Source organism: Grammomys surdaster, unplaced genomic scaffold, assembly GCF_004785775.1.
Source record: "Grammomys surdaster isolate TR1022 unplaced genomic scaffold, NIH_TR_1.0 67, whole genome shotgun sequence".
Classification (NCBI taxonomy): Eukaryota; Metazoa; Chordata; class Mammalia; order Rodentia; family Muridae; genus Grammomys; species Grammomys surdaster.
The window spans coordinates 21,267,969-21,276,600 of NW_021604569.1; the positions used below are offsets into that span (position 1 = coordinate 21,267,969).

At 44.6% G+C, this 8,632-nt stretch overlaps 1 pseudogene; it reads right to left on the reverse strand.

The window, feature by feature from the left end:
* Positions 1–371: 371 nt before the first annotated feature.
* Positions 372–1,375, reverse strand: LOC114630061 (annotated as a pseudogene).
* Positions 1,376–8,632: the final 7,257 nt, after the last annotated feature.

An 8,632-nucleotide genomic window follows, 5' to 3' on the forward strand; every position in this document is an offset into this window, starting at 1 on the left:
ATATAGAACATTAATGCATAAGATATGCATAATGGACTTATACACTGCAGCCAGGTTATGACTAACTGGGAACTCACTGGCCTAGGTGTGTTTGGTGAGGGTGTGTGGCACAACAACGCAGCAGGCTCACAGGATAATCGAAGCCTGCACACAGCTGGGAGTGTCTCAGAGACAGTGGGACTGTCACACTAACCAGGCTACCACTACATAAGTACCACTTGGCAGCAGGGTAGAGCTGTGGGAACTGAGGATTCCCCCCAGACCACTTTAACACAACTGTATGAACCACAGTTCGGATGAGGAGACAGTGTGTGGTCTCCATAGAAACCCTGCTGCAGCCTAGACAGTGAAGTACTAGGACACTGGGAAGACTAGAACTGCAGCACCCTCTGGATTCCCCAGAAGGTATCTCTACTCTTTTTCAGGTGGGCCTCCTCTTCACGAATCAGAGTCACCTTCACAACATCTCAGATTCCACTTTGTCCCAGGATACAAGGGACACTGAGGAAATGATAATCATTGATTCCATACAGCCCCTGAATCATGGTGGAAATGGGAGGCACCCGCCTAAGGTTCTTCATTATGCTCTCGGCCAAGTCTGCCACAGAGAGGCCAATGGCCCAGGACGTGTAACCTTTCAGCTTGATCAACTCAGAGGCACCATCCATCCCCCTGCTTGTGAACCTCCTTCCACTGTTCCTTATCTGCATCAGTGCCCAGCTCTGGATTGAGAGTCTTCAGGGAGACACCGGCAACGTTCACAGCACTCCACACAGGCATACTAGAGTCGCCATGCTTTCCCAAGACCCACTTATGACAGCTCAGTGGGTGAACTCCCAGCCTTTCTCCCATCAGGTAATGGAACAGAGCTGAATCTAGATTGCAAACACTTCCAATAACTCGGCTTTTGGGAAAGCCACTCATTTTCTGAGCCACGTAGGTCAAGATATCCACGGGATTTGGGGCAATAAGCAGCTTGCAGCATGGACTGTACTTCACAATGTTGGGAATGATGAACTTGAAGATTTTCACATTTCAATGGACCAAATTAAGTCAGCTCTCTCCTTCTTGCTGATGGCCCCCATCTGTGATAATGACCAATTTAGAGTTTGCAGTCACATTATAGTCTTTGCCGGAGACAATTTTGTTGTTCTAAGGAAAAGTGGAGATCTGTCATCTCTCCTTTCAGCTTGTCTTCCATGACATCAACAAGAGCAAGCTCATCTGCCAAGTTCTTCATTAAGATACTGATGGCACAAGCCATGCCAACAGCGCCAACTCAAACCCTGTAATCTTGTTCTGGGGTGGGGGTCTGTTCTTCCTTAAGAAGATTCATAACCAGCTGGTCCTTGGGGGTTGCCATCTTAGACTTTGAATCTTTTGGGTCTGCTAGTACACAATAGGGGTCAGGGGACGACCGGAGAGTAGCAGCATGCCCTGGGCTTAGCGACAGTGGCTCCAGCACCGGTAATTGTTTTTATTATTTAAAAAAAAGAAGAAATAATATTGAGCAACAGAAGGGAAAGTGAGAAACAGAGATGTAAGGCCCCACGTGACAAAGGAAACCAGAAAACCTGGACTACGTCACCTCTCACCTCCAAAACACAAGCACCCTGATCCAAGCACTGGTACAGTGACAGGCTGACAGGAAGCTTCATCGTTAATTTAAAATCCTACAGAATATTCCAGTATTACAAAAATAAATAAGGAAAAATAATCCCACAGAGAGCTGAAGCTAAAAAAAAAAAAAAAATGGAGAGGAAACGTTGTACAAATCAAGTGAAGAAAACTCACACTCCCTCGTTTGAAAAAAATGAATCAGAAAAGCTGTAAGTCTACACTCCAAAAATAACTAAATATAGTTTTTTTAAAGTCTAATCTGGGTGAAAAGTGTCCAGAATTTCAGAGGCTGAGGCAGAAAGACTGTGAGGATTTACTGCAGCAGGGGCTACGTGGTGAAAAAACAAATCTTGCACATGAATCCCCTCTAATTTTTTTCTCTGAAATACACACAGGAGTAGTCTCTAGTGAACAGTTATTTGAAAGTGCCCTTTAAGAAGGGAAAGCTATTCCTTCCTTCAATCCCGCCAGCTGTTCACTGAGAACCTATCCCATGACTGTGAGACCAAAGGAGACCAGCCATGTGAGGTGAACAGACCCGATAAGCATAAGAAAACAGGAAACCATCTCTGGGGCCATTAATTGGTGAAACACAGGAACAACAAAAACCCCAACAAACCCCTCAGGCATTCTAGTAGCAAAATGCACACAGTGGTAATTGTACGGTTTCTTTCCACAAACATCAGTCATTAAATGACAACAATCTTTTCTAGAAATGGATCAGTAGACATAGTTTAAAATCTTTCTGATAAATCCATTGCTACTCTGCAAATACATAAACCAAGTCTTCTAGAAAGCCATCCTAAAGAATGAGGGGAAAAAAAAAACACAGAGTCTGAGATTTAAATATCAACAGCAAAACAAGGAAAGAATTCATGGGACTCAGAAAAGAAATGGAAGGAAAATTTAAAAATTACCTTATAGCTGAAAAATAAATCGGAAATCAGCGAGAGCAGAATGGGCTCAAATGCAATTTTAATAAAGGCTGTCAGAGAAAGGCAGTGAAGAAGCCAGAAGAACTTAAAACATAAATAAAATAACATTATGAGATAAATGAAAGGGGCCAGACAGAAAGAAGTGGAGATAGAAGCCAGACAAAGGAGGAATAATACCCATGCTTCTGAAATCCCTGAAGACGCTAAAAATATTCAAAACTGTAATCTAAAAAATTCTGTAAATCAGAGGAGATGAGAGTTTGTAAGAAATAAGATTTAGCTTCCGGTTTGGGCCCGAGCATAGAGTAGGTCGCAGGCGGCAGCTCCGTACCCAACCCCAGAAAACCGAGAGAAACAGGGACTCCCAGGAGCTTGAACTCACGCAGCATCCCAGGTAAAAATGAATCACCCGTGATGCCTGCTATTAGAAGTTCTAATCCAGATGGGCCAGAAGCCAGGATCCTCGCCCTTACCCTCACCCCCTACCTTTTCCCACCTGCACAAGGTTCCCTGAAGCTTGGCAACTGCAAGATCCTGCTTGGCAACTGCAGATAGACTCAAAGCAGTGTACCATATCATCTGAAGAATAGCAGGGATACCATAACTCAAGCAGTGTACCATATCTTCTGAAGAATAGCAGGTTGCAGTCCTCCTCGCCCCCACGAATAACTAGGACCTGCCGGTCGGGTCAAGTGCACCCAGATATGGGGCTCGAGGCATGGACCCCTCTGGACGGACCCTCATTGAGAGGATGTGCGCACGACATCAAGATTGAGTGAGACAGAGATCGTTGCCGGCGACCTGCCATCCACGGAACCAGGTTGATGCTGCCATCAAGAAGACGGTTGAAGTTCATTACCATCAGCCAAAAATTGAAGAGGATCCAGAAGTGACTCCTCAGGAGACTGACACAGCTGCCAGCTCCCCTGCCTCCCCCTCCGGTCGACCGCTAGACTTCCACACCCTCCAGAAGGGTTCCTGGTATGCCTGGCTTTGTCCTCGCTTCTCTCGCTAGAGAGCTTGGCCTCTTGATCACCACAACAAAAATTGGCTTTTTCCTAAACCAAGGCCGCCCTTGATATGGCCGCTAACATTGGGGAGCCTTCCTTTATGACAATATTACACCCCAAACTGACAAATGGTTGGTAACTTGAACATTCACAAAGGGACTAGGATGGCTGTGAGTTAGCCCAATGACGGGATTATTGTAGGTCCACTTCCCAGGGGCCCACCCAATGCAGCCGAAAAGGAGTGCGTGGTGCTGGGAGTGGGTGCAGCCTACATGGCCTAAGACAGGGCTCTCACCCTCCTTTCACCCACATCGGAGTCCCTTGACGTTGCCCATCGTCGACAGCCTAAAGCCTTCGACCATCGATGTGACTCGTCTCACATCAGTGTTTTGGGGTTGTGAACTTGTCTAAGACCCCCCATAATTAGACATCCAAATTCAAAATTCACATAGTTGGGATTGATCATAAGATGCCTTCTCTAACTAAACAGAGAAGGGGGAGATGCCAGAAGCCAGGACCCTCGCCCTTACCCTCACCCCCTACCTTTCCCCACCTGCACAATGTCCTCTGAAGCTTGGCAACTGCAAGATCCTGCTTAGCAACTGCAGATAGACTCAAAGCAGTGTACCATATCATCTTAAGAATAGCAGGGAGACCATAACTCAAGCAGTGTACCATATCTTCTTTAGAACAGCAGGTAGATCATAATTCAAGGCAGAGTACCTTATAGACCATGACATGTTTCAAGGCACAGGCCAAGAAGATTTTGTACTTTTCCACCACCTTGCCCTTCTTACCCCCTCCTCTTGTAAAACATGCTATAAAAAAGCATTAAAAAAAAAAGAAAAAAAAAAAAGAAAAAGAAATACCAGACTTTCAATTAAAGTTCAGCACTTAGGCTCCTGTGAGGTCCTGAAATATTTGTGCCTAGCTGAACAAAACTCCAGCACACATTACAAGTTAGAGCGGGGGTTTGTGCAGAATCGGGACTAATTAGAGTTTTCCAATTTGATTTTACCACTTGAAAAAAATTAAATGCTTCATTTTGAAAAAAAAAAAAAAGAAATAAGATTTAACCCAAAACAACCCAGCTTCAAGGCATATCTTTTTTAAATAGCATTTATTTCATTTTATGTGTGTGCACCTTGTACACTCACTGCTCTCTCCCACGCCCTATCTCCCAACCACCCCCTCCATCTGCTACCTTCCCCACAAACATCTCTCTTGGGTTCACATCTGCTTGTTATCTTTTGTAATGCTCCAAGATTAACCAGGGCAAGCTATGTGATCTGAGTTTAGAGCTCTCATTGGAGGCTGGTGACCTCCAGCTAAAGTCAAGACATATTTTCATAAATTATTTAGCAGTATTCATAAACACTTAACTAAATACCACTATTAAGGATGAAGATAAAATCTTGTGGCCTCCAGTCACAAAAAGCAAACAAAATTATAGGAAAAAGATTAGATTGACCTCATGCCTTGTATAACAAACCACAAAGCAAGATATGAATAACAGCTGCTATGGTTTACGTGCAAAGCATTCCCCATGGGCTTATGTGTTTGAACACTTGGTCTCCAACAGGTGGTGCTGTTTTAAAAGGTTGTTAAACCTTTAGAAAATAGAAAGAGATGTGGCTCACATGGTCAGCAGGCCTTGAGGGTTTTTACAGCCTGGCTTTACTGTCTGCTGAAGCTTCCTGCCTGTGGACATAAAGTGACCACATGTGTCCCATGCTCCAATCACTATGACTTCGTGCCTGATGGACTGTGTCTCTTCTAAAACTGTAAACCCAAATAAGCCATCTGTATTGGTTACTTTTCTCTTACTGTGATAAGTAACTTGAGGAACAGGGAGTTGTGAGGAAACTACAGTTCCAGGGGTATAAGAGTCTGGGATGGCAGCGATAAGACCTTCTGTTTTCTAAAGGTTTGACAACCTTTTAAAACATTGCAACAAACAGCATGCAGTAACAGAAGCAGGGAGCTGAGAAATCATATTGTCAACCTCAAGCAAAAGCAGAAAGAGTGAATGGGAAAAAAGCAAGCCCATATAAGCTCAAAGCATGCCCCAAGTGATGTACTTCCTCTAGCAAGGCCACACCATCTCTCCGAACAGTGCCACCAACTGGGGAACAAGTGTTCAAATACTCAAACCTATGGGGACATTTCTCATTCAAACCACCACAGCCTCCCTGCCAGGAATTGCATCAGAGCAGTAAGAAAAGTGGCAAACATAATAACCAAACAGGAGTTTTTCAAAAACTCAATGAACAAGGATTTAAACCCAGCCACACAGCAAGAACAGAAGCCTCCATGAGGGTGCTGGACACGTTTCAAGAAACCTGCAAGCAGATTGAGATTGACGTATAAGCACTTTCTCCATGATCTTTAAATGCATGGTGGTGTGTAGGCGGAGGAAATCACTCCAGGATTTCCTTTTCACAGATGTCAGGATTAGCTGGGTGGGGTCTCTCCTGAGGTCACCATTCCCTTTATTCCACTTAGCATCAGGCTTTTCTTCAACCTTCTCATCCCTTTGAGCATAAATTTGGATCCAGCATTACATTTCCCAGTGTTCCTTTTCTCCTCAAAGGGTGCATTTGTATTTCTTTTTGCTCCAATTTTTCATTGTAGGTCATTCCTAAGACTGTAGATCATTCCTAAGAAGGGACATAAGAGCATTAATAAGATCAATAATAACCATTTGTCACAGTTAGAGGTTTCTACTGCTGTGAAGAGGTACCATGACCAGAACAACTCTTATAAAAGAAAACATTTCATTGGGACTGGCTTACAGTTTCAGAGGTTTAGTCCATTATTGTCATGTGGGAAGCATGATGGCATGCAGACAGCCATGGTGCTGGAGATGGAGCTGAGAGTTCTACACCCAGACCAGCAGGCAGCAGGAAGAGAAATCGTGAGCTACAAGGCCTGGTTTTGAACTTCTGAGAGCTCAAAGCCCATCCCCTAGTGACACAAACAAAGCCACATCTACTATAGCAAGGCCACACTCCCTAATAGTGTCACTCCCTATGAATCAACCATTTAAACACATGAGTCTTTGGGGGCCATTCCCATCCAAACCACCAGTCAAAACTAGGCTATCTTGAAATCTCCTCTGCCAATGATATTAATCTAAAACTCTATAATTTAGCCTCAAGCAAAGTTTTTGGACAAGGGCAGAAAGCAGCCACATTTTTTTTCAAAAGTATGGTAAGAATAGTCTGTCATTAGGCCACTAAGCAATCGTCATCCCCTCTGAAACTTCTTGGGCTGGGCCTCCATACTCTTAATTGCTTTTAAGTCTTCCAAACTCCTACTAGGATGACCTATTTAAGTCCTGCTTAAAGCATTCAACTATTTTTCTAGCCCAAAGTCCCAAAGTCTTCCATATTTTTCCAAGAAACAGCATAGTCAAACCTGTCACAGAAGGCAAGGTGTGTGGCAACACAGGCAGGATGAAAGAGACAGAGACAGAGACAGAGAGAAACTGAGCCTGGTGTGGGCTTTTGAAATCTCAAAGTCCACTTCCAGTGACACACCTCCTCCAGCAAGGGCACACCTCCCAATCCTTCCCAAACAGTTTCATTAACTGGGAACCAGGCATTCGAGCATATGAATATAGGGGGCCATTCTCATTCAAACCACCACAAAACAGAAGGAAGAAAAACACCATAAATAGATCAGGATTTGGGGACAGAGTGGTGGAAGCAAGAATGTGGCTCTAATTGTCCCTCTTTCAGGTGGCCTATGACAGGTCTCATCATCTGTACTTTGGTGTCCCCGCTAGGCATGAGTGATAAAGGTGCAACCCCTTTAAGGTTCTCTGTTTTTCAGATGTGAGATCAGATGAGAGAAAACATTCAGGTGTACACACCAATGAGTTCCCAAAAACTCAAAGACAACCTTCATTAGGGACAGGACCCCTTTACTACTGTGTTGAATGTCTCTGCAGGTCAGAGAGCCAGGCAGAAGCAAGGATAAGTCTGGGTCAGTTCAGATGCTACAATTCTCTCATGTCTAAATCAACAAGGGGCTGGTTCAAAGCACCAGTGTCAGGGTCATGTAAGTCCGGGGTTAATCTATTCTATGTAATAAAAGACGCAAGGCAGCCACAGCCAGTCAACAATGGAAACTGACACAGTTCCTACAATCTACTGTGAGATTTATAAGAAGGAGGAGGCCTCAGAGTGTATATTGGGTGGGGGTAATTGTATAGAAGCAATACAATATATGAAGATCTATACATGATGGTGTGCTAAATGAAAGGTTGGATTTCCCTTTAATGTATGGAAAGGGGCTTAAATGAGAGAGGAGGTGGGGAAAACAGAGAGAAACAGAGAACGACAGAGAGAAAAACAGAGAGACAGAAACAGAGACAGAGCGCCAGCACGAGAAGGTTGGGATAGCAAGGAAGGGCCAGAGGAGCTTCTGCAAAGCAATCTCCCTGAACAAATTCCCCTCAGAAGTCTCTCAGGACTAAAATCCCAGAACTAAGAAAAGGTCTGACTTTTTATAACTTTTAGGAGTGGCTGGAAGTTTCCCACCAAATGATTTAGTTCATCACAGCTTCTGTGACAAGGAGCCTGGAGGAGCCAGGTACCATAAATCAGGAGCTATCAAGGCACAGCACAGAGTCCCAGAGGGAGGGGCAGGGAAGCATGGCCTGATTCAAGCTGTAGATTTGGCCTAAAGATGCAGGCTGGTGTTCTAACAGTCTCCACAGTGCTAATGGCTGTGTGGCATTGGGAACATAACCCAACAGTGCCAGGGCCTTAGTTTCCTCTGCAAAAGATCAGGGAAGCGTAACCCCCTCAGAGGGTCACAGGATGTGCTGATCTCCAAGTTGGCTCCTGGGAGGGAAATCAGGAAGGATTTGCTGTGTGTTTCAGGGGCTGGATGTCCACATTTCTCCTTCAGCAGCTTCTCCATTGTTGTCAGGAAATGCTTCAATTTCTGGCTACAGAAGCTACCACCATCCTGTTCCCATGTCTGGCCCCTCCCCAACACACACACACACATACACACATCTCTTCAGACATAACACTCAACCTGGCCATTCTCCTC